The sequence below is a fragment of the Anser cygnoides genome, chromosome 14 (genome assembly GCF_040182565.1).
Source record: "Anser cygnoides isolate HZ-2024a breed goose chromosome 14, Taihu_goose_T2T_genome, whole genome shotgun sequence".
In the NCBI taxonomy this organism is placed as follows: domain Eukaryota; kingdom Metazoa; phylum Chordata; class Aves; order Anseriformes; family Anatidae; genus Anser; species Anser cygnoides.
This window is the reverse complement of record NC_089886.1, coordinates 16,613,749-16,640,851: the sequence shown is the minus strand read 5'-3', so window position 1 is coordinate 16,640,851 and position 27,103 is coordinate 16,613,749. Positions and strand designations below refer to the sequence as shown.

General features: G+C 39.8%; 1 protein-coding gene across 5 annotated transcripts in view; it reads left to right on the top strand.

Moving 5' to 3' along the window:
- Nucleotides 1–27,103, top strand: part of TENM2 (teneurin transmembrane protein 2) — a 1,595,068-nt gene that overhangs the window by 912,922 nt on the left and 655,043 nt on the right. For 4 of the 5 annotated variants that reach the window (XM_066977122.1, XM_066977125.1, XM_066977123.1 and 1 more), the window contains exon 10: nucleotides 3,273–3,322. The gene's annotated coding sequence lies outside the window, so the exon portion shown is untranslated. Of the gene's footprint in view, nucleotides 1–3,272; nucleotides 3,323–12,594; nucleotides 12,881–27,103 lie in introns of those variants that run through there. The other variant, XM_048064654.2, reaches the window with a different exon arrangement.

Here is a 27,103-nt window from a genome sequence, read left to right as displayed (position 1 = left end):
TGCTTCTGCCTGGTTATTCCCTACATGGCCAAAAACAGCCCTTGAGTGAGCAATGTGGATTCTTCCAAAGGAGGAGATTGCTCACTGATTTATAGCTGCTGTGAGCTGAACTGACCTCTTTCCAGCTGCATGTGATGTTTAAGATGGAGATTAAAACATCTGCTTGGACAGTAAGGCTTCTAAGAGAAATTCTGTTATCAGGTAAAATATCTTAAGCAATGAGAGAGCAGGATGTAGTCATGCTAGACGCCTTAATCTGAATGCCAGCAACCCTTCAGATCACATTTATAACATTTTCCATTTCCAAACAATGAACTATCAAACATAAGCTAATTAAAATGCCATCAGTGGTGAAATAAAATATAAAAATATATAGAATTGGCAAATAAAAAAACAAGTGACGAATTTGTCAGCTTTACCATCACTTTTTCAAGTAGCAGCAGCCAAGTTATCCCTATGCTAACTATCAATCAATTTACTTTTTGCAGCTGATATTATCTAATTAAATTGTTTTAATTGCCTTTGAATTTTAATGCAAGGAAAATTACAGTATGCTTTCTATTAAAATGCTCCCTACTCATTTCTGTATACTGTGCTTGTCATTATGTAGTTAACAGTTGTTCCACAGTGATATCAAGACTCCATATTTTCTCTTTAAACAAGGATCCTGAAAAAAAATGCAGGGCTATTTTCTATATTGTAATATATTTTCTTTATTGCTGGCAAGACTGAGTAATGTCCACTTATACTCCCTTCTCATTCTCAAAAATAGTTATTCAAATACCGTATTTAGAAACATTTGATTCATTCTGTCACTGCATTTGCAGTTAGAATGCTAATTCTGGAAAACACTATCTCCCTATTTTTCACACTGATTTACTTACTGTTTACCTTTTTTTATAAGACTATAATGAAGTACAGAGATAAAAGTTGTATTCCTGCTTTATGAAAGTATGAGAATTAACCGTTAATTATACTACAAGAATGTGTGTCAATAAGACTCTGCCAGAATTAGGACTGTAGATCCTGTTCAGTCCCTCAGCACTGGTATAGCTGCCCTGAGTATGATGGCAAGCACACAAGGGCAGTATTAATAAATATACCAGATTCAAGTTGTAAGATTCCAAGAGGACTCTCTCCAAGTATTTGTCTGTTATCTTCTACATTTGCAAGGCAAAGGGTGGGGAACAGACAGGCAATTTCGTGACAGTTTTTCATCTTCAATCCAGAAAATACGGTAGTATTTCTGGGGCTGGCATTTCAGCCAGTTCAAACCATACTTCATCTTAATTCAGCTCAGAAGTAAAGAAAGCTAAACCAGCTATAAACAGACATTGCTGCAAGATAGGAAAATGTGAAAACAGAAAAAAAAATGCAGAAAGGAGAACTTATTTCTCTGGTCTTTCAGGTAACCAGACGGGAGAAAAATTTGAAGTGCAGCCATTCTGCATCTAGTTTACTGTCTGACCCAATAAATTATTTTCAATGCTAATTGCAAAGAAGATATCACCTAAAAGTTGTATGTAAAGGCTTCTGTCACACTGTCACAAAATTGATCAACATTTAGCATTCACCCATTGCCATATGCTGTACTATACCCCCTGCTTATGGTTTACAAATAAAGTACAAAGCGCTGCAGCTGTATATTCTAGCCATTTCTTTGGTGAACAGATAATGATATATCTAATGCTGAAACATTTGATGTGACTAGTGGACATTCTAGTCACAGCAAAATTCCTTAATCTCCCTAGGATCCACAGTAACAAAATTATTTGATATGAGAACCTTTGATATTACAAGTTGTATTTAACATTTTAAGGCTCATTTGAATCAGCTCAGCTCACTGAACTGCTAAAGCATACAAAACAACACATCCTGCAGAGAGGAAAAACCTATAGATGTGGTTCGTAGCCTAAAGGTATATTAAAAAAAAATAAAAAATCACGGAAAATGAATTGCTGAAGATAAGGCCCAACATTTTATTGGTACCATTCATTTCAAAAGTCAGATGAAAGCACAGTCCTGGTGCATTGCACAACAGAAGTGTAGATGGATCACGAGCGAAGGATACTACTGATATTTCCATGACATACTGGAGAACCTCTTAAGACAGAAATTTTGTTGTGACCCACAAATACCTGTAGTGCGTGAGCAATCAAATTTCACATTGATCCATCAACTACTATATCATGAACTTGATTTCTTTTTCCCTGTTGTAATCCATTAAGATGCTAGAAAATTTTAGTTTTCAGTAGGGATATTCAGGCAATAACATCTTCCCACTGTGCCTTGGCAGTGTACTAACGGCTATTGCAAAACACTTAGTGTAAGCATTCAGCCAAGTTTCTGCCCACAGCAGAAATAAATGAATAAATAAGCTTTCATCCAGTTGTGCTACCCATGTTAACACATTGTTTTGTAACCTCAGTATGAAATAGAAAAAAAAATCATTTCAGGGGTTATGTATTTTGTGGTACATTGAAGAGGGAATCTTAAGTAGAAGGTTTTATGCCTTTAGAAAAGCGTATCTTTGTACTACTCCAAGTGCTTGTCTTCTAAGTACAGCACTAGAAAAAGAGTGCTTTCTACAGGTCTGTCTTTTAAAATACATATATATATGCTGATAATGATGAACTGATCCTGAGGCTTTATTCAGGTTACATTCTCAGTGACCCAATGGGACAGATTTTGCTGTGGGGGCATTTTTGTTAACAGGCCTGAAGGATTAATCTTGCATTTAATTTCTAAGACCAGCACAGTTTTTGACAAGACACTTCTATTTCTGTTGGTGGTGTAAAGTTATTGCAAAGAAAAAGCATGATATAATGTGCACATTTTCTTCCCGTGGTGTTTCTTTGAGGGACAACATGAGTGGTCAACAAATCAAAAAATAGGAAAATTATGTGAAAAAAATGTATTTTTCACCGAGAGTATCAAATTGTGTCATAGAAGCTTGTATTTGTAGAAAGAATAATTACATACAACTAGAGTGGTGCCTTTTAGGAAGCATGAAAGAATCCAGTGATATGTTACCCAGTTTCTGTAGGAGAAGGTCTGGTCTAGGCTGTCAAAAGTTAGTAAAATTCTCTGTTCTAATTCAAATTGATGGTGGATCATGTCCTAAATTTATAATAATTACATAAGAAGTATTGCAAGTTAGTTTTTATTCTATCAATCTAATATAAATACTGTGAGATTTAACACATACCTTACAAGATCTTTCACAAATGCTGGTAATTTGCATGGTTTTAATATGTTTTCTTCTTTTATAGTAGGCAATACTCAAAATCCAGAGGAAGAGGTTGCAATCTACAGGAAGCTGGTAGGTCAAATTTTAAAATTATATAAACTGCAGTATAATTAGGTTGACAAAAAAGATATAAGCGGTAAGGTAATGAAACTTGCATTTACTGGGTATTCAGAGATATGCAAAATCATTTTAATTTACATACTGAGGGGGAGAAAATGTGGTTTAGCAGAGGCAATTAACATGAGAAAGTAAGACAGATGCTGTGCAAATAATTCATAATGAATAATTTCTTTGCTCCATTTTGTGTTTGCAAGTTTTCCAAACAAACTAGTTTTTCTGATGTATATGTTCAAACTCTTTGCTGAATAATATCTGTGCATAATTTTTTGTGTGTAATTCATTCATAAGCAGAGCTTTTTGAATATTCAGGCTTTTTTGAATGGTTATGTAGGTTGTACAACACGTTTCTCATTTCCAATTGGAGAAACATAAACTTACAGCTTCTGCTGTGAATAATCACAATATTATTTTACCAAACATTCCTGCTAGTACACTCATTTGTTAAAATAATCATGGAAAAAGAGATGCAAACAAAAGCAAGTAAATTAGGCTGGCATGCCCTCTTTTGTTTCTCATTTGGAAAAAATAATTTGTACCGTCCACAATTCTGTTTGTCTTTAATTGAAATGTGAGGAAGATGAAGATACACAATCATAGTCTTACAGATTTCATATGGCTGTATTGTAGGGTTGTACTTAAATATTTCCTTACCGCAAGGAGTGTGCTCTAATTTACTTCAGTTGTTCTTGTTTCCAGTTGTTCAGACCCACTACCTGACAAACTGGTGCTTCTTAACTACAGTCTGCTCTTTAAGCACGTCACTTGCTAACTGACGTGACGTGCCGCTTGCCTCTCCACTTGTTAGGGTTAAATTTCCATCCATTCTGTAGCAAAACGTTGTATCAGCCTCTTCTGTGTAGCATAAAGAAAAGGCATATATGTGGGAAGATAATGAAGATAAATACACTATTTGTTGGCAGTCAAGGTGATTAATTGCAAGAGACGGGCTTAATTACACCAGTAGTAATAATTGGTGTCATGGACAGAGACCATTTTCTTTTTCTTTTTTTTTATGGCACATTGTTCAGAATGTCTTGAAGTTTGAATACACACACCTTAATGAATTAGTACAAATAGTAACTTCTTACATAACAGGCATATATTCTTAATTACATTTAGAGTCATATTTACTTGGAATGCCGGACAAGTCAGTTTTTACTCTTCCTGTGAGTGAAAAAGGTCATCAGGCCTGAGAGACCACTGTGTTCTTATGACAAATTCTGTGTGAGGAACTCAGTAACAAGTGAATTCCATTTGCAATGATCAATGAATTCCATTTGCAGCATATTATTAGCAATTTTTTAAAAGTTTTTATATTTAAAATATGTATATTGCAGTTTCTATTTCAGTTTACTATTTTAATAATGTTAATTACAAACAATAGAAATAAAAACTTGGTATCGGTAAGCTGAGCTTCACATTCCTAAGGAAGTAGTGGGAGAATTGCAAGTTCTCCTTTCGAGATTCCTTTATATCCCATTTATTCACTCGCACAGAGGATCTAACAGTCTCAGCTTACACCTTTCCTCTTGAGATCAGAAAATACCCTGGGAATTTCTTACAACATGGGAAGTGCAAAGGAATCCCTCAAATCTTTCTAACACTAATAGGACAGGAGAACGCAGGGAACTAGAAAAGCAGTTTCACTAATGTCAATTCCACAAACATGTGTCAGTGTTGAAGTTCTGCTCTTCTTGTATTTTACGCTGAATAATGTGAGAACACTGAGATAACAATTTTAATAACTAAAGTACATATGTATGTCTTTGGAAGAGAACAGTAAAAATAGAATAGCTTACTTTGTAAATCCTGGTTTAGTAGCTTGTTAACTAGCAATTACAAGTTTCTTTGGGTACAAAGAAATGATGTCTTGTCTCTAATGAGCACGGCAAACTAAATAATTATTTGAAAATACAGAAAAATAACAATGAATTGGCATTGAAATGAGAAGTAAATTGTACTTCACTAATTTGGTATATTTTATCTAGCTAATGGGTTCGTTTTTTTAAATGAGATATACAAAGTGAAGTAAGAAAACAGAGAATAAAACATTCACTAAATTAACCTAGTTGAGTATACATTCTCATTGCTCTTTGGGTTGCCTCCCTTATGCCTGTCTTTCTTCCCCTATCTTCCTCTTATGTTTTTCACCAGTTTAAAGCTCAACTTATTATAAATCCAGACATAGTAAAGCCTTACATTGATTACATTCTGTTGTCTTCATTCCTGTTTATCTACAGCTGAAACGAGTATGTTTTGGAATCTGAGGTTGGTTAGTTTTTTCTTTGTTTGTTTGCTATAATATGATTGCTATAGTATGATTGCTATAATACATTCTCTTTGTAATCTTAAAACAGACATTCTAGATTATACATCCCTTCGAACATAATTGCTGTAACTTCCCGTTCTTCTCAGGATGCCTTCATTTTTTATTTATTTATTTTTAATACTGCACAAGTTCTTAGTGGTAGGACTGATAAATGAACATGTTTCTTTGCATTATATGGATTTATAACAAATAAACTGGGTATACCATATCACTTTACAAATCTATTGCCCAGTGATGTTACAGCCAATGGATTAAATATTGGGCTTCTCATGGACCGCTCACTGCAGTTTAACACAACAGATAATGGAAGGAGATCAGGCATGAAAACTTCCTCTTTATCTCACACCTTTTGTCACATGAAGTAACTGATAACTGCTAAGTTCATAATCTTTCTTTCATACAATGTTCAGAAAATCATGCACTTAAACCATGACCTTCACAGAGAAAGGACTGTGTCATATTGTTTAGGCAGTAGTAAAAATGGGGCCCTGATCCTGAATGGAGTCATTGGATTTTATCAGGAGGATAGATAAAGCAAGTGAATACTTCAGTGTGTGCTTTTCTGGAACATTTTTCCAAGGAAAATATTTTGCATTAAAACAGGGGAAGGTAGAAGGAGGTAGAAAGTGTAGGAATTACTCATTAAATTAAGGTTAAGAAAATCAGAAATAAAATTGTTTAGCTAGCAGTTTATTTAAAATACACACCAGTTACAATGTTTCTACTATTTCATTATGTTATTAAAAATGCTATGAAATAACACAGAATTTATGCTGTCTGTGGAAAAAAAGTTATCCCAATCCTGAGATTTGTACGTTGGTTTTATTGTTATCTAACATTTCTTGTTATCTTGGTAATTCTTGCATACTAGGAAAATGAATAAAAAATTCTTTTATATTTTCTAATGTCAAATGAGCCCGTGAAAGTTAAAAATTTCAACAATATGGTATTTTTATTTAACAATTATAGCTTTTTTTTAGCTTTTATTTGAGAGGAACAAATGCTGTTAGCGAGGTTTGCATTGCCATTTTCTGTAGGGGTAGAAGGGCATCACTTAGGTAAACTGTCACATATCACATGCCCTATTTTGCATATAGTACACTTCTATTTTTGCTTATTTTTTTCTGGTTCTCCTTTTTCCCAATTATTCTCTGCAGTTTTACATGAATTTTCCAGTAGATGATTTGTCTGCACCTTTTTACATGCTTACTGATAAAGCAGACTGCTAACTTAATATTGATTTTGAGTCAGACTTGACATCTCACGCTGATTGAATTAGCTTCAATATTATGCAAAACAACTACCGTATCCTTTAGAGGTCGCTTTTTATTTTCTCTTTCTCTTGGTATTGTCCCATATCTATTATTCAACTGCTTGTTGTGTCTCTAACAGTTGAACTGACTTTCAACTGTTGAAAAACTAGGCACTGGACTAGGCACTACAACTATGTGTGTGTTGCCATTCACCTTGGCTGTGACCTGCACTTACAGTCTCATTTACTCCCATGCAGATTATGTAGCTGTGATGTACCTCATCCACATCAACAATATTTAAAGCGGAGCTGAGAAAAATACCTCTGATATCAGAAAGAAATGCTAATTTTATCCTTAGTTCACTTTGGAAGACCCACTGTTATTAACCAAAATGCTCCCAGCCCCCCCGTCTTTTATCATAATCCTCTTGCCATGTGATCCGGAAATGCAAAGGCCTTTCTATATACAGACATCTACATAAAGTATATACTTTAATGTAATGGGTACAGCGTCTCAGTAATTAACGCAGGAAGACGAGGGAAACTGTTCATCGTCTTGGTGTCACAGTCATGAAAATGGCTAAGAGAATTAACATTGTAGTAGCTTGCAATTACACAAAAGAGCAGTCAGTAGCTTGCAAAACCAAACTAAGGACTAGTTAACAACTGTATCTTCCATTTATGTTACAAGAGTAATGAGAAGACAAATCCGTTATTCAGGAACTGGAATCTCAAATATGTACTAGAAACCAGTATAACTTCAGTAACTGAATAGGCCAGAAGAAAGTAAGAGCCCTGGGTCCTGATTCACACAAATTAGAACTGTTCCGAGATTCGTGTGTTCAGTTTAAGACTCGTCTTAGCAGTTTCACATCAGTGCGTGACAAGTGCTCTTAGTGTAGTAGCTACAGTGAAAATCGTGCATCCCATCACCTCTCCAACAGCAGTACCAAATTTCAGTACCCATGAGGTGTTCCCTGAGAGCTGGACAGTTTGAACAAAAAAACACATCTCAGAACCCAGTGAATTCTCCTCTTGCTCTGCCAGATGACCAAGGCTCATCATTTGCTTACAAATGGCACTAACACACTAACAGGAAGTTGACAGCCAGGTTCTTCAGAATGCCTACGAAATAATTGTGCTCGGCAAAAGCTACCACGTGAGAAAAGGGTTTTAGGTACGGAAGTCAGAAGCTTTGTATGTAGAACACATTACAGACATACGCCATGACAGAGAGATGGTATTTTACAGTGTTTTGCATGGGGGGGGTCTCATTAGGGATGGCTGTGTACGCCAAACGTGCTCATTTGCAGATAGCACTTTTTCTCATGAAAAATGATCCATCTCTTAGTACAACAGTGTTCTGCACCTATGAAAGTCTGCACATTTTCTTTACTTTCCACTGAGCAGGTATTGCTTACAAAGACTTTCCATTTTTTCTCCTCTTCTCCTTCTTCCAGAACTGCAAACTTGTTGATGGCTTTGAATTGTTCAGAGCCGTTCAAGCATATACCAAGTAGCTTTCTACCTGCTTGGTACTTCCATTTGAGCCATTTCGAAGACAGGCTATAATTCTTACGAGGTAGATGGGCTGGCTGTGGAAGGGGAATTTAAAAAAAAAAAAAAAAAAAAAGGCTAAAGGGACTGGAAACTACCTCAAAATACTAATACAGTTTCAACAATTTTTCTTCTATTGTTTGACAAATTATGGACAGCTTCTGGCAATATTTAAAAGGTGGCACAAACTCTCTTATTTTAATGTCAAACATGCATCACATTTATTGTATTACTGAAAATGGTAATTCCAGTGTGTTAAAATTCTGTATCTTTTCCCTCCTCCTCTGTTGGTAGCTCACTGCGTGATACTCAGATGCACCACTATGGTACCGCTATGTGTTTACTTCCTTGGAACAGATACTCCCAGGTGTATTTCTTTTTTTTTTTTTTTTCTTTTTTTTTCTATAGTCCACGGTACTGTTTGGAGGATGTATTTCTTACTATGCATAGGATTAAGAATGAAAATAGGACATCTAAATCAGGTGCAACCAATGATATTCCAGTATATGTAATAAACATGGAAAATTGTACCAATTAATTAAAATAATCCTCTTTACGATGTGTTAAAGTATTTGAGAGGCATTGTTCAGTAAGACAGGCCCTCTCTTTATTCTGAAGAGTTGAGTCCTACATTGCTATGGTGGGTCATTGCATATCACAATTCATAGCTTATAGGGTTGGAAAAAAATATGCTTATCGTCTGGTTTGACCTCCTCTGTAATGTCAGTCAGTGAACTTCACCTGAACTTGACCCAAATAACCACTCCATCAATCCCATAACTTACATTTGAGATGAAGCACATCTTTCAGAAAAATGTTTCAGTTCTATATAAAGACTCAAAAACCCAGAATTCACATTCCATAGGCAAAATGTTCCAGTCATTGATTAGCTGCAGTATTAAAATTTCACCTTCATTGTACACTACATTTATATAGTGTCAGCTTCCAGAAACTGTCTTTAATTATGCTTGTTTTCATCAAGTTATAGCAATGTGTCTGGTGGAACAGTTACATACTAATAAAGGAATAATGATATTTAAGGACGCATGGAAAAATCAGCAGTTCCAGGTTAGCAACTTCAAGCACATGCTTAAAAGGCAAGGGGACAAGCATCCAGGATTTATCTCTGGTAAACTGCAAATCTTTTTTTGTTTTCTCCTTCTTCCTTTCCTTTCAAGTCACGCTGAAGGGCAATTTTTCAAAGAAGTGTGAGGAAGAGAACCACGGCCTTTCAGAAGGTGGATGAGATGTTCTCATGTCAGCAGGCTCTGTAAGTGACAAGGTGATACTCAGAGAGACTCCGGAGATGCTAGGGCTGAATCTAAGAAAGCGTGCGTGTTCTAGGCGGTGCATCACAGCCCCACCTTTTAAGCATCTCATGCATGGAGCAGTAACTAAATATATAGCCAACAGGAAACAGGGCAGGTCTGCAGTCCCATTCCTTGGGCACTTTGCTAGCCTCTGAAAAAATATGTTATCGGGATTCACTACTTGGAATTTGTCCTTGAAGGTAGGCACTTACATTATTTCCTCTAAAGAACTAAACAATGGTAAAAGATTTAAAACATGCTAGAGGAGGAATAGCCTGTGGTCACCAGTTATGTACTAATCCAGAGTTCTAACCCAATAAATGAGGTATCTGGTTTATTCTCCTCAGCCTTATCCATATTCAGTCTCATGTCTCTCATTCCCAGGAGAGTACCCTTACCACTAAATTAAAGGGATGGGAGGAAAGTTCTCTTCCGTTGAAGCTGTGTCACCACATCTAAAAGATTCCAAGATTAATTTGAGTAGAGAACAAAAGTAAGATAGAGCATGGCTTCCTTGTTTTCTAGTTAAGACTCTCACTTTTGGGAGAAGACATGGTTATCCTTCCAACAGCCATGAGTTTTCTCTCAGAAATTACCATTTTTACATAGATATCATTTGTCCTAACTGTGGACGTGAAGCCAGTATTTCTGCACTGGTCTTTCTAATAATGCCTAGATGTGTAATTTTTGTTTAGTTTTGCTTTGATACTCTCTCAGCTACCCTTTCACTCACAGCTGTCATTTTTACAAAAGTGTAACAGTGGGAGCATGTATTCAGTTATTCACCAGGACAAACTAACGCTGTTTTCTGTAAACCGTCTTCCAGGAAACAATCACCCAACTTGAAATGTAACCCTCACTCTTTTTTACTAGATACCTGACCTTGACTTCAACATTTCTGTTGAACAAATGAGGCTACCTTACCAAGGTGTCTAGATTGGTCTATGCCATTAACCTATATCCATCATAATTGACCATCAACAAACCTTTGTTGCATGGCGTTTAATCAGCCATTTGTTCTCTCTCAAATCGCTGATAAAGACATCAAGTAGCTTTGAAACATTCTCTGTATCGCTACTAGAAACACTCCTCCTACAAGAAGAAGATTTACAAATATCTTTAGATTGCATGGGCTAAGTGTACTTGGCTTTTTGCTAATTTCTGTTTAATCATCATAAGGATCAAGGCACATGCTTTATGGGCTGCTCTTACAGACATTCCATTACCTCTTTTTCACTGGAACCTGCGTTGCATCAAAATGTAGTTTGACAAGATTTGTTTCCCATCTGAGCGTAATTCTCAGTTTTTCATCCTGACAGGGACAACTCATTACTTAATGGCAACCATCTTTTTAATACATCTCTAACATTCATTTTTGCAGTCTAGTTTATTTTCAAGTAAAGAGATTATTTCCAGTAAAATGACTATCACAGTATTTCTATGTGAAAGTCTCTCTGCAGAATCAACACATCATCGTGCATATTACGTTAAAATGTAGTCTGCAGCATTTCAGACAAGGACAAATCTTGAAATCTGTGAAATGCCGTAGAAAAAGATGAGACCAGGGAGAAGTTGTGGCTACGTGGATGTTCTTCACCCCTGTGAATAAATGCAGTCCTCAAGCTACAGCATTGCATGCAATTTACCAAGCTCTACTAGTATGCTCCGCTATCCCCTCTTCTCAATTAACCTTGAAAAGCTGAGAGAGACTTCCCTGCTGATTTCTGGATTGCCCCTTAAAACTCCTGCTCTTTGTTGACAATTACAAAACTATAGCTGCAGTCAGAAAATTAAGTCTGCTGTAGTTTCTTTCTAATCAGACATTTACAGTATGCTTTTCCCAGCTACAGGTAATCCAATGTGGTCTCATTTACTTCATTTCTCAACACAGGTTTTCTGTTTTATGGAATATAGATATGAAGATTGTTACGTTTTGCCAGCAGATAAGAGAAGGCCCTGTTGCTGTGCATTACCCATCTCTAGGGTTCCTTTTACTGCAGTTTTTGTGTATTGTGATGGACTTAAGTCGCTACTTTCCTCCTGGCCTTGCCAGTAAGTTTTATAGTTGACACCACTTTGTGCCTAGCTGTTTGCCATTCTCTAGTCTTGTGATCGACGTTGCTTTGGTGCTGCTTTTTTGGTGCCATTGGTGCTTTCACTGATCTGTAGCACAAGGGGAGGGGAAAATTTAAGACTATGTATCAGCCAACTCTGAACTGTGCATTACAGAAGAGAGAAACTGTTCTGTGTGGTATTGAGGTATCGCTGCACAGGATGGGTGTTGTGTGAGGAACCGAGGTGGGGGGTAAGCTGTGGCTTCTTCATTGAGGGGAAGGTGATGGTAGAACCCTTTCCTCACTCAATAACTGCCCAATAGTTTGCCCAAACGCCTCTAACTCGGGGCAGAAAAGAGGGAGGCGATTTTTGTGACAGCTTTTTATTCGCGCGACGAGTTTTTAACAATTCATTTCGGGTCCGCGGTGGACAAGGACGGACCCGGTGTGCGGGCACCACGCGCCGCAACGCGAAGCCCGGCGGGCCCTGCCCGCGGCCAGGCCTCGCCCCCCACCCGCCGCACACCGCCGCCTTCACCTCAGGGCCGCGGCGAGAAGCGGGGGGCGCCCCCCCTCAGCCCAACGGCCCCAACGGCCGCAACCGCCCGGCCGGGGGGCGCTGCGGGCGCCGGGCGTGGGGATTGGCTGGCGGCCGCGGCGCGTGCGGCCGGCGGGGCTGCGGGCACAGCGCGGCCGGCGGCGGCTGAGAGGAGCTGAGGGGGGCGGCTGGCGGGCGGGCGGGCGGACGGACGGACGGGCTGACGGGGGCCGCGCTCCCGCCCTCCGCCGCGGCTCCTCCGCGCTGAGCCGGGGGGCGGCGGCTGGGGCTGGGGCTGCTGCCGTTGCGCCGCTCCTCGGGGGAGGGACGGGACGGGAGGGGAGGGAAGGAGGGAAGGGAAGGCAGAGCAGGCGGGGGGTGTCCCTCGGCAGTGAAGGAATCCGCCGCACCGGCGCGAAGTTCTCTCCCAGCGACGCTGCGAGGCTCTCGGGCTGCTCCTCCTGCCGCCGGTAATGCTCCGCTCCCCGCTTCTCGCTCGCTCTCCCCCGCTCCCTCCCCGCGGCGCTGCCCTTGGTACGCGGGGCTGCTGCCGCCGCTGCTCCCGGCCCCTTCCTCGCCTTCCTGGGCCGCCGCCGAGCGCTCACCCCGCTCCGCGGTGCTCCCGGCAGCCGGGCTCGCCTCTTCCTGGCGCTGTCCCCCCCCGTTATTTCCTCCTCTTCCACCCGTGCTCGGAGCACGCACGGCTCTGCCTCAGCCCCCAGCGCTGCTCCAGCCGCCGTGCATTTGTATTCCGAAAGGGAATTAAAGAGAAAAAAAAAAAAAAACAAACCGCCCAAACCGCTGCTTTGCATCAGTGCCGCGGGCTGGCAGCGAAGGACGGCGGCAGGCAGCCGCCTGCCGAGGGGCCGAGCCCGGCACCGACCCCGCACCCCGGGGAGACCCCAGCGAGGCACCTGCGCGGATGCCGGCGGAGCTCCCAACTCCGCTGCTCGCCGCGGTTCCCTCCCTGTCCCCGTCCCTCCCCGCAGCACTTGTTGTTAGGATGGCCCCGTGTAAACGCGCTTCTGTCCGCTGCGGGCGGCTTCGCCTTGCCGCCGTGCTGCCCGCGCCGCGCGGAGCGAGCTGAGCGAGCCGTCCTGCTCGGGGCGCTGAGCCGGGCATTGTCTGCCTGCCCGCAGCCCGGGCGTGTGGCTGTGTCTGGGGGTGAGATGTTTGCTTTGTCCTTGTGGAGATGGACCAAACCTCGCTAACGCAGAGCACGCAGGTATAGTAGCGGAACTGGAGTGCGGGTGCTTGGAATTAAAGGATTTGTGGTGATCGCAGGTTTAGTTGTGTAGGAGGAATAGTGTGTGAGATCCAGGAAATTCAAAACGCGTGCGTTTTCAAGAAGTGAAGCCTAGAAGTAGCAGTAATGCAGCAATCTGAGGAAATAAGGCTTGCCTGAACCAGTACGGAATACTAGCTGTCAATAAGCATGTGTAGTTATCTAACAGCCTCCTAGAGCACTTCATGGCATGCTGTCTGGCATCTCGTGTGGCTCCAAAGCGCAGTCCTTGCATGTTACGGGCAGAGTTGGCGAAGAAGTGGTAGCACCTGTTAATGAGGTTACTGCATGCAAGCGTTATAGTTCACCTCGGTTGTGCAGTCTGAAAGTTTTCCTTCAAACTTCAGAAGAATGCAGGCAGAGGTGATTCTGTCTTCGAGATGTTTGTATTAGAATTCAGTTTATCCCGATGTGACAGGAGGGTGAATCTCTGCTGTGTCTTATGATGGCAGGTGTTTTGCAAAGGGGCTTATGTAAAGGGCCAGGGAAAGTGGATTTTTACAAGGGGCTGATGGTCTGAAGGTAGACAGTATTTCTTGCATTGGCAAGGTTTAAAATGTGTGCAAACAATGCATTTGGGCGTTATTTTCCTGTGTATTGGCAAATCACTAACCAGGTTAAAGATGAATTTAGCTTGGCCCTTATGTTGAGCTTTCTGGTCTCTGAGTAATAAATGAGAAGTATTCGTATCTTGCGCGGATTTACGTGGTTGTCTATGCAGGAAGCCGGCTGGGAGTTCTGGGCTTTAAATCAGTTTGAGAGAAAAACTTTTTTAGCTGTGGCTTCTTACTGTCCTGGCAACATCATCCAAGAACTCATAGCAGTATTTTTTCAAATGTTATCACATGTTCAGCATATTATTCAAATAATAATAATAATAATAAAAGAAGTTTTGATCTGGATTATCTGTTTGAATTTTTATTCTGCTTATTTTAAAACATTTCTTACTTAATACTGCTCATATGAAAGCAGTAATATTTAAATTCTCTGGGTGCTTATTTGTAATGTGGATAATGAAAGAAAAATTATCATGCTTCTGTGTCACTGAGATTTCAACTGTTTATGTAGCTTGGGAGAAATTAACACATGAACATCACTAGTGATGTTTTTCCTTTAATTAGGTTGAACTGTATTTTCAATATTTTGCACTGAAAGTCAAAGAGCTGCTTGAGAAAACAGAGGAGGTACTTGCTCTTGTTAGGTCACACAGATTAATAGCGGTAGGAACATTGATTTGGGGGGGCTTATAGTCAAGTTTCTGTGCCTTTTTAAAGAACATTTTTATTTCTGGGAAAAACAGCAACATATATCATCTTGTGATATATTATGGTCATGGCTCTGGCATATTCCTGTCGAATACTGTCATTTTGGTTTCTGCAGTAAAGAATATTTCTTGTGCAGAATATTACTGTTAGAGTAAGTAATGGTGTAAGCTGGATCAATGATCTTGTGCCTAAAATTACTTAGAACGGCATAGAAAAGGGAAAATGTTCATTCAGTTCAATCAAGGTCAATGTCTAGACTTTCTTGCCTGAGAGGTCAAACTAAACCGAAGGTCATATTAAATGGAGACAAAGCTCAAGCCACTGTTAGACCACTCAAGTCAATATACCGATGTTTGAAAAGCTGTTTTGTGTTTGTTTGCTGTTTACTGTGAATTTAATCCCTCAATCCTTAATGTTTTTGGCAGAAGGCACACATAGGAGCAGCACCACTAAAGTCCGTGCTTAAAGATAAGACCAAACATTTATTGGAATGGTAGTTTCAATAAAAGAAAATTATTATATAAATAGGTACTTTTAAAAAGTCTGGTTTTTGCTTTTTCTTTTTTAACCCATAGCGTGCATAGAAGTAAAGACATCCTTAGAATATAAATTAAATCAATTTCTACTAAACTGATCAGAGATATTTTAGTCCTGACTTGTGTTTTCAGAAGGTCAGTATGTGATGAAAGTGGCATTTTTTTCCCCTAGGCTTTTTTTACTATATTTTACTTACAATTTCACAAGGTCTTTATCAGGAAGAATGGTTTCATATTGTGCTTGTAGTGCTACAATAGAAAAGGTAGTTTGGCTGATACTAAACACATGCAGGACTGGTCCATACCTTATGACCCGCGGTGTCACATCCAGAGACTTCTCACCAACTGGTAGCGAGTGACTCATCTCGCTCATTTCTTACCGCACAAAACAGCCCATGTACCCTGTGCTTGTACTTTATGTAGGAGGTAGGGTATGAAATGACTCTGCCTGTGTCTGACTGCTCCAGCCACAGAACGGACCAAATTTGTGTCCTGGTTGTTCCCGTAGCCTTAAAGAACCCCGTGTTCTGATCCTTATTCAGAGTCACAGGTTTCATTTAGCTGAGCTGCTACAGCAAGGTATTCTAAAGTAAAATGTTTTCTGCTATAAAGTCTCACCTAATCCACATACGGATTTAAAAGACGCACTGGGGCATCCTCTGTTAGCTGAATTTTGCTTCACAATTATTGGTCTGCACTGGGATCTCATAATGCTGTTCAACTTCCAAATACATTGTTTTAAATCCACCTAGCTGACTAACTCCATATTATCAAATAGACTTTACGGATAAGCAGGAAGCATATTAAGCTTAGATATTACTAATTTTTAATTATTATCATTTAAAATAGGTTCTTTTTGGTTGAATTGATTGACATTCAGTGCCAAATAGTAATAAATTGTCTCCTTTGATGTTTACTGAGGAGCATTAATAACCTAGTAGTCTTCCATATAGGGATGTAATTATAAGCTTTTAGCAACAAGCCGCGCAACATTGGATTATAAATTTAGGGTTAGCTGAGCAGGTTGCGAGTAGATACGGGATGCACCCCACTGCCTTACACCAGTGGCAGTATTCAGACATGTTCTGGGGTAATAGTTAAGGAAAAAACTGATCTTAAGTCACATGTCTTTAAGTCAGAAGCAGGCTTTGTAGAATGTGTATTTTGTTGTCTGATTAATGGAAAGCAAAGTTGTAATGAGGTAGGGGATTTTGGCTTTGGGGTGAGTTCTTCAGTTTGTGTTGTGTTTGTGTCTTTGTCTTCTCATTTTAATCTATGAATGCCGGCCAGGTGGTATGGCGAAATTAAGAACAAGGTATCACCCTTTTTGTTTCTCGATAATATTCTTCATTCCAGTTTTGTTCTTCAGGGACTTCTTTGGTATATAAATGTGTACAGTTAACCAAAACAGAAACTGTAACCCTTTAGATTTACAAATGTGTATTAAAATTGTTTAGAATGCACCAGCAGTTGCTCTTGGAGGATTTTCGTATGAGCTTCAGGTATATTGTACCTCCCTTTCAGTGCTTTCAACTCGTCTGAAGTCTCCAGATTTATCTGTTGTTTTTCAGATGACACAGGCAAGGAAAGCACGAGGGATCATTTGCAGGCATATGCTAGCCTATCAGAATAGTTAATGAACATATCAGTGAAAGATTTCTTAAAAGTAAGGAAACACCACCTGTATGTAAAATCCTCGTGGATGGTCCTATGTGAAGTAGGTGAGAGGCAGCGGTTGAAAGCCAGTGCTGTACCCGCAGCCGCACACGTGAGGAGTGGTGCCCGGGCTTCTGCTGGTATGCTGCTTCTTGGAGGAAGTGGTATGCATGCAAGGGATAAGTACAGAACCATCCTCTCCTGCTTACGTGTTCATGCGAGGCTTCCGTGGTCCTAGGGACATCAGCTAGTGTTTGTTTTTTGAATCAGAGCCTGCAAGACCCCGAGAAGCTTCTAGTGCAGGTATGAGGTGAGGCCTTCTAGGATGTAGCACAGCACCTGGAGGCCACGAGCCGTGCTGGACATCGCTGCCCATGGGTAGCAGGGCAAACAGCCGTCTCCATGTATGTGCTTCCATGGTTAGCTCTGTAAGAATCTCTATCTATTTACTTGTTGGGAAAAATGCTTAGGAAAGTCATTTTTCCTAAGCTGAAGTAAAGAGTGTTGGTGCTGTTTGAATTGTGGTTTTGAACGGTCTGTACTGTACTACATGTAAACTATATCATGGAAATTTGAACTTTAAAAAGGCATGCATAAATGCATGGAAACTACACGAATTCTGTTCTGAAGTCATCGTTCCATACTAGGATAGGGTTTATGTATAAACACACGTAAAAATAGTAAAACGTAACATATTCTATTAAATATAAGTAACAGATTTTTCCAAATCATTTTGCAAGTGTAGATTGTCTAGTGGCTTTTCTAATCTTTATTTAAAATACAGCTATCTACTCTGAAATAAGAGTTATCACAATTGTGTGCTCCAACATTGTATGACATGCTAAAAAGGTAGTAAATACCTTTTTCAAGCAAAAAAATATCAGGTATTTAGAAAGGCAGAATACTTAATGATGAAATATAACAGTGACACTAGAGAAAAGATTCTTTATCTTGAAAATAAAGCTCGCTTTACTTGCTGCATGTACCTTGCCAATGTACTAGGAAATACTATATTGGAATCAGATTCTGGGGGAAAAACGAGGCATTGGCTTTGCAGCAATTGAAATAAAGTAGCATTCGTAAATATTAAATGCATTATGGTAAATAAACTGTGTACTTTCTAGAAAGGAATATTAAGCATTTCATGCTTGCTACGTTAAATTAATTTTTGAACCAAATTATAACAAGTGCTATGCAGCTTAATGTAAGTATACTGAACATAAAAAAAAATCCAAACCAAATTTCATTAAAGGTGTCCATCAGTGCATGCTGTTTGCCTAGTCCTGCTGTCATCTGTAGATACCTCCCTTGGTGAGCACCATTACTGAATAATTAGGCTTTTAGAGAAAATAATTTCTCATGTTAGTTCATATTTACACAGAGGGCAGGTTTAAGTGTACGTATATGCAGGTTCTTGGTGCATCTGGTTTTGTTTTTTTTTTGCTTAGGGCCATCCAGAAAATCGTTGCCCATCTGGAGTTGGCAAGAGTATGGTCAGTAATGCAGAATTTTCTCTTCGGGGGTGTTTTCTAGGCATTTTTTGTAACTTTTTTTCCACATAGTTTTGACACAGAAAATGTTTTTATAATTGCCAGTGCTTTTTATGATAGAGAGATGGTATACCAGTGTTGCATGAAAACCTGAAAAAAAATGTAAGTCCATACAGGGATGGGGAAATCGTTTTCTCTTCCACTTCAATGTAGCTGACTGGGCACCAAAATCAAAAGCATTGTTACTGAATCACACAGGAAAAATAATGGTTTGGGCAGATTGCTCCCAATCAAGGGGAAATTTCTTATATAAACCAAGATTTGTCTAAATATTTGAGTGAGCTGAAACATGATAGTTGTAAGTATTCCTGTAAGTAAACACACCGGTACCATGAAAGTGGATCTCTAATTTTAATAATGCCGGAACAGTTTGATTTGTCTGGGTTTTTGTATTATACATATACAGCTGCCTAAAATATGAATTAGTTAGCATTCACGTGACACGTGAACGTCTGCCAGCAGTTAGGATACAGGTGATGTGTGTGGTGCACGGGTTTGATCAGTTACTTCTGTTAGGGTAGCGTGGCCTAAATATCAGCTAAGGAACACTGTCAAGCTGTTCAGGGAAGCGGGAAATGAAGCAGTAGAGACCAGATTTTTGAAGAAAGTTGACTGTGTAGAGATGAGCGGGTACACATAAGATGCTCAAAATTTCCTGTAGGCCTTCTGCCTTTATGATGGGTTCTTAATGTCCCTCTGGACTTGATCATGCATCTGTGTCTGTTGAAAATCCTTGGGAAAAAGAAATCTGAATCTAGGAATTTTAGATAAGGCACCTGACATAAATGGTGTATGTTTAGTGGTTTAGTCTTTCCAAACAATATGTATGAGAAGTAGACAGTAAGGTAGATTATTAGTAATCTAAAAAGCATCAAAGTAACTAAGATTTGTGTATAAGATAGGTCACAACAGGAACTAAATCTTTTTTTGCGGGGAGCGAGCTGGCTTTAGTGGTCTCCCAGCACAGACTAACCTAAGTCTTCTCCTTCCTTTCCCTCCAGCTCCTTGTTGTGGGCACAGAGCAGCCTGAGAGTCTCTAGTGCAGTGCTGAGTTTGGAGGTCACAGCTCTGTTAAGCACTACCCAAGTACATAATATTCCAGCGCAAATCTTAGCTGACAGCAGTGGCCCCTACTGCAGAATATAGAATAAGCTGTATGGTTGCCTTTCTTTCAGCTTTCCTACTTGCTAAGGGATGACCACAACATTGTTACCCCTTCTGTGGAACCTACTTGGGGCTGAGAAATGATGTCAGTGAAACTGCACAGAACATACCTTTGCAGAAAACTGCATAGATGTTCAGGACCATGCTTAAGTGGCTCACTGTGCAGCAGAACTCGCTGAAGTATTTTTTTAGGGAATCAAAGTCACAATTATTTCAGTATTCCTTCTAAAATAGGCCCACTGGAGGGTAGAAATCTCTTCATGGTACTTTGTTTCATCTTAGATGGGTGAAGGAGAGAAATAGTCTCTTTCAGATCATGACATTGATAACCAGCATGCTTTCTGTTGTAACCGAGCTTACTGTCATGAAAAAAAGCTGCGGTAGTGAATTCACAGTAGATGAGTGCCAGCATTCTCTTCCTCCTGCTTCTGGGATCATTTTGGAGAAAGGTGCCACCTCCTGCAGCAGGAGCCTGGCTACACAACAGCCATCTCTTCCCCTTTGGGGTGTGAAGAAGAGGGAGGAGGAGACAAGTGCAGAAAAAAGTGACCTGAATATTGCCTCAGCTGCTGTGGGATGTGTATTTTCTCTTTCAAACTGGTATTTGGGGCCATTTGGCTCCATTTCTGTTCTGAAGGTGAGCCCCTGGGGTGGCAGAGGGGCTGGCAGCTCCTCCTGGTACTGTGCTCCTTGTTGCACCACCAGTGAGGATTACCAGCTAATGAGTTGAATTAGAGAGCCCTTCCCTTTCACTTTCACAAGCAGCTGTCACTGCTGGAGAGAAGTGGTGAGAGGTGAGAAGAACCCGTGGATTGCCTGTGGAGTATTTATTCTTCGGTTGAAGCTCTAATTACCTAACGGGAACTCTTCTTCCATCTTTCCAGCAGTCCTAGGGGCCTCCATAGGTTCCTCTAGTTCAGCTGGCATTCTCTGTCAGCTACCTCCAGGCTTATATTGCCTTTCTTTTTCCTGCATTGTTCCTTTAAAGGAGCAGTAATCACTTCCCCCTGTGTTTCTCAAAAGGGCTGAAATACAAGCCGTTAATAGATCACTCTTTTACAGAGTAGCTTAAGCATTTCCTCATGCTCGTTCTCTACCCATCACTTTAATTGGCTGGGTAAGTACTGGGGTATTTATACGCTGCCAGTTCTGGAGATCTTGATGTTAGCTTATGTTACAAGGTGAAAATTTATAAATGTACCCCAATTGGTTTAAGGCCAGCTTCTGAATGGCCCTTCCTCTTTGCACAAGGGGTAGGGAGAACATCCTCATCGCCTCAGCAGTCTTCCTGGGGGAGGTCAGAACTCAGATGCTGTTGATACTTCCAGTGTAGATGGTGATTCCCTTCTTCCCTCTGGTGCCATGCAAAGGAGGCAACCACAATACTTATTATTTCCCCTTTTTTCTATGGAGGAGAAGTGATACGAGGTGTGGGGTTTAGAACTCTTCAAAAGTTGTCGTGGTTGCTGCTGTGTACTACCTTTGTTTGCCAAAGGTTTTCCATCAAACCCTAGATACCTGACTGCTTCTGAATATTGAAAATTACCTGACCCCTAGGAGGAAATGTTATAAATCCTATGCGTGCTTAGACTGGATTAGCCCCAGTAAAGCTGAAACCTGGTTAGTATTTTAAAAATCTTGAGTCAATTTCCAAGAAAACAACTTATCCTTATGAATTGTAGAGCAGGAGTTTCTTTAAATTTGCAAAGATAGGAAGATGGTAAAGCCTGGAATAGCTAGGTCTGAATTTCATGGTCTGATCCTTTAAACAGTCATTACTGTCCTGTTGGTCTTCAGATGCCTGTGTGCGAGGAAGGATCACCTGCTTAAGGCGAGCTCTGCTAGAACATGATTTCCCCGTCATCCATTTGCAGTTTAAATTAATTGATGTCTTTTAAAGAAGGAAACTTTAAAGATGATTAGATGTCACTTTAATTTTGCTAATGAAGTGCTGTTTAGTACTTAGGTTCTGCTGTGCTAGTATTATGGCCCACTATCATTTATAGCTAACAAGTTTTGTTTTCCAAATAAGCAGCAACAAACACTTATATATAAGCTGGAATTTGTGGCAGCTGAAGTTAGTGGATGTCTCAATGATTGCAGTGACTTTGGATCAAACCTTGCTTATGCAAACTACTTTTTTTTTTTTTTTAACTGGGTAGGGAGGCAAGTTTCCATTGTTTCAAAGTGCTTTTCTTGCTTAAAGAACAGGAAAAAAAGATGGGGCCTGGCAGCACACATTGCACAAGCAATGACGGAGGTTAAAGCAGTAATGCTTACTACTTGGATTAAGATTGCTGTATACCATTCAGGCGGTGCAAATGGAAGGAAAACCATGGACTTTCGTGGTAGTAAAAGAGCAGCTGTGTGTTACTCTATGTTTTGTCTTGCTTGAAAAACAAAAAACAAACAAACAAAAAATTCAACTTGCAAGCATGGCAGGCTGGAAGAAGCATGCTACTGTGGTTTGTTTCCTGGGCCCAGTAAGTGTAGTGCAGATCAAGATTTTTCCTTGCTGTGGTCTTCTCACCTCACTTGCCTGCTGTAAGCTTACTGATGGCGCAGATGCATTGCAAGCCTCTTGAGCAGGGGTGATGTGACTTGGTTCACTCAGTCCATGAGCATTTTGATTTATAAATCCATGGATTTATTAAGAACAGGTCTGCTCATGTTAGAAGTCATGGTAGGCAACACTGTATTGTTTAAAATAATGTTTTCTTTGTTGGCTGGTGAATTTATCAAGTTTATGCCGTGACCCAAAAAGGAATCTCCTTGGCTGGATGGTACTCTTGTTTCTCCTCTCCACCTTTCTTCCCTGCCCTGCTCTCCTCAGCGATGACGTTGATGGGAATTTTTGAAGGTCTAGTTTAATGTTTGTTGTCAACTAATTATCTTGTTGTCAGAAGTTGTATGAATACTTGCTGCCATTTATTCCATTGTTTATGGAATCTTGTTTGAGTCTATTACTGGTAGATTATAGGTAAAAGCAGAATGTTATAAATGAATGTTTATTTCCACTTTGATTACTGTGGAAGTCCATAGAGCTATTATTCATCTTCTCTACTTAGCAGTTATTTAACATATCTGTTTGCTCACACAGTAAAACTGTAATAGCTTTCTGTAACAGAGAAAGCACACTTTTTTTTTTTTTAAAAAACAAGGAAAGCAAAGATGCAGAATTAGTTAATGCATTGAAAAATGGGTTTATTCTCCACTTAGAAAAAGGGCTGTTATGGTTCTGTAGATTAGGATCCAGGTCTGTTGCCTCTTAGCAGCGGACAAAAGTCTGCTGGTTAGTCTTCACTCACTCAGTTTAACAGCTGTGCTTTCCTTCCTGACCTGCTGTTGTATATTTGTTTGGGAATTGAATTTACTGCCTGAAATGTATCAATTTTGTGGAAAGATGCTTGTCTTTAGGTTTGCTAATTGTGCACCTTATGCTGTCGTTTTTGTTGTGTTTTTTTTTTTTTTAATGAAAATGTTTCAATTAGAAAGTGTTTTGAAAGGTGACAGAAGTTGGATGAGGTTCCAGTAGTGTAGGAGGGGGAAAAAAAGTAATCCAATTTTTAATTTCAGATAAACAGCTTTATTATAGAAGCTATCTTTTCCCTTTGTGATTACTCTGACCGTGGTCAAGAGTCTTCTAAAACAACTAAAATAGCTATATTATGTTTGAACTATGTGGAAGCTAGGTGACCTGCCCACCGATTCCTTTTAGCACATGATGGGACCATATTCTTCTTTCAATTACCCAGGCTCAGGTTCAGTAGAATAATGGGTGCCCAGTTCAGCAATTCTTTTTAAACTCCTGCAAGATTGAAATCTTCTGAGAAGCAGTGAGCAGGGTAGATGTACTTCAGGGTGACCAGTGGTGTAATGTGGGAGCATGTCTGCTTCTCCTAGATGGGTAGGAGCACTAAAATCTGGATGGCATGCTCCGTGTCTTCTTGGTTTCCATTTCCTCACCACCTCTAAAGTTCTGTGTTGGCTAAAGCTGAAGCTTTGGAATACCAAGAGCTGCTCTTATGCCTGAAACAAACCTGGCAAGGACTATTTATGTGTTCTCATATGACTCAATCCATTAATCATGTTTCAAGAAAACAGTACACAGAATGCAGTATCTCCATGGGAAGCTTATCATTGGGAAACCTGAATATGCTGTATCTTGGAGTTTTCTTTGGCAATTTATTGATGGAGTTCTCTATGTCTGTTGTATGTATGTTATTCAAGACCTTGCAAGATGAATTTGCACAGTTTTATTAGCAGAGAATAGCTTCTTTCTGATAGTGGAGACAGACTTTGGGTTTTGTTTTGTGTGTATTTGTTTGTTCCTTTTCTTCATCGTCCATCTTTCGTGTGTGTGTGTTACAGTTAAAGCTTGCTTCCAGGACGATGTTGTCTTCTCTTTATAGTGCCATGACATATAGAGGCAAAGTCATGGTAACTGCATACAAAATGTAGCCATATACAAACTATTAACTGGGCTCCCCAGTTGCTAGCTAGCTCTTCAACGCTTTAAATTCTATTCGTCTTAGGTTTGAGGTTCTTTTCCAAGGGGCTTTTCCTCCTCGGAACTTCTCATCCTTCTGCTTTCTCTTTGCCAGACAGGAATTCCAGCCCAGAAAGGTTAGTTGTTCTTTTTCACAGTTGCCATAGCTTCATGTGCGCCTTGCACAACCCTGCTCTCATTTAGGACTTCCTCGGGGCTTGAATCAGTTTCACCAAGTGAGACTGAGGTTAGATATTAGAGGGGGGAAAAAATCTATTTCAAATTATAACAGTCGTCAAGGACTGAAATATTTTATCTGAGGAGGCTGTGAAATCCTCACTGTGACTGTTACTACAGAACAGACTAGACAAGCATCTGCCTACACTGATAGAATTGCCATTGATACTGACTTGCTGTTAGGGGACAAACTAGTAAACTTCATTATGGGCATCTCTCCTAACTGGGCTGTCCTACAAAGTACTGGGCTAGCACTTACTAATGGAAATAGATGAATCTGAACAGAGTTGTATCACACACCGATTTTTTTTTTCTGACTACGTATCATAGAAATTGAATGTATTTTTGAAGTTACTGACCTGTTATGTTGAGTTAGGACAACTGAAAACTTGGGTGATCTAGGACTGGTAAAACCAGACCTTTTTTAGCGGTTCGTGTGCTATTTGAGATGGAGTTTGTGTATACAGATACGTTGTTGTGCATGCATGCACATTTAGGGTTTTGGAACTTGCATACAATAAGCATTGTGATTATAAGGTGGGGCTTTTGTATTTTTAGTTCAACTGTTTTCCCCTTAATGTATGGAACAAGGCTAAGAGCATAAGACAGCTATTTCGCTGAGCTGTTCTCTAAGTGCTATAGCAACCTTCTAGCTCTGCAGTTGAAATTTTGCACTAATAACTATTTGCATATTCCAGGCAATTGATCTGGCATAGTGTATCCTAGGTATAGCAGTATCACCTGAATAGGTAATGAGACCACATCAAATACCTTGTAAAGAAAATGAAAGCGTTCTTATTTGGTAAATGATCCTGATGTGAAATAAAAGCACAGAGAAGTATATCATGCTTTAGATCATAAAGAAATCATGTGAGTAGGAGCAAAGTCTTCATGGTAGTCCCTCAAATGTATACAAAATGAAGTAAGCTAAAAGATTTAAGCTGTAATAGCCTTGTGAGGGAATGCCCTGCCTCTCCCTTGTTTCCCTGTACTGCATCAGTACCAAGATTTTTACATGTGGAAACAGGTGCCCTCTGCAGCCACCGGGAGCTCCGAGTTGCATCGAGGTATCCCCCAATGCCCTAGGTACTATTCAGGCTTTCCCTAGAAAACAAAAGGGTTCAGAAAAAATAACCGATCATCCAGGTTGGCATAACCTGCCTGTCTGCTTTTATAATATAATTTGCAGTGGAATTAGTGGGTAAAATATTCAATATTTCTCTTTTAATGCTCTCTTTTGAAATTAATGGTAATAATGATTCCCCAGTTTGGGGAACATGGTTGTGGCTTCCTAGTGACTAATAGCTTCAGTCAGTAATGTAATAGATTTTGCAACATGATAACGAAAAAAATTCTAATGAAGGTCAGATAGCAAATGGCTGCTGAATTGTTAGCTTTAAAATCTGTCAAATGTGGCAGTATTTATTCAGGTTTTGTTGAACAGGCTCTTTCACCACCACTGGTAGAGCTCTGATCGTTAGGCATATCTTAGTGAATTTGTTGGAAGAACAGACCTAGTCTGTTAGGCTCCTTCAGAAGAGAATTGATGCTGTTTAGCTTGATGTATAATGCCAAAGCCCAGTTCAGTTTTCAGACATCGTAGGTGAGATGGTGTTCTTGAGCCTGACAGGTAAAGCAGAACTGTGTGAAGTCTCATTTTGCTGTTTAACTTGTACTTGGTGGTTCAATAGCCATCATAGACAACGCAGTGGCATGTTGCAGAGGGAACACGTTACTCTAGACCTAGTCTGTATTTTCAACTTTGTCTTTACTGTAGATGACTAAATCAAGAACTTAGTGATGTAAAAATACCTAACTTTTGTGTAAAAGTTCGATTTTGTAAGTTTGGAGTTGGCTTGTGTTGTAGTAGCGTTAGCTGTTGGGGCGTTGGATGTTCTGTGAGGTGCAGCTTTGGCGTTGATCTGTGGTAGTGGATGGGGCTTATCTGCTACACAGTTCACACGCCTTTACAAGGGCAATGGAAGGAATGTGTCTTGTCTTGGAACATCTTGTAACAAATTGCTAAATTGTGGCTAAAACCCAAATATGTTTTCTTTTTGTAGATTATTTTTTTCTCATTTGCATTTGTGAATCATTCATCTATTTGTCCTCAGCTAGTGATGCTACTGTAGTATACGTAAGTGAATTTCCATTAGCTACCTGCAAAGTACACTTTTTGTACAGCATACTGATTCCTATTATGACCTAGTTAGGCTAGCAGCAACGTTATTCTATTAAGCATTAGATAACTGATTGTTTCCTTGAGTGATAGAAAGTAAACACAGAATAAAACTTTTTTTTAAAAAAAAAAAAGTCTAAAATGTTGGGTATTGAAAGAAAAAGTGAAGCTGCCTATTCCTGTGTGTCAGTAATTTAAAGTGAAGGTAAGACTACAAATGAATAGTTCAAGTTAAGGCTCAGCAGACAGTCTCACATGAAATCCTTGCTGCTCAGAATCTATTTTGAAGAAAGCACAACACCATATAGGCTGTTACTTTGTTCCTGTCTTGA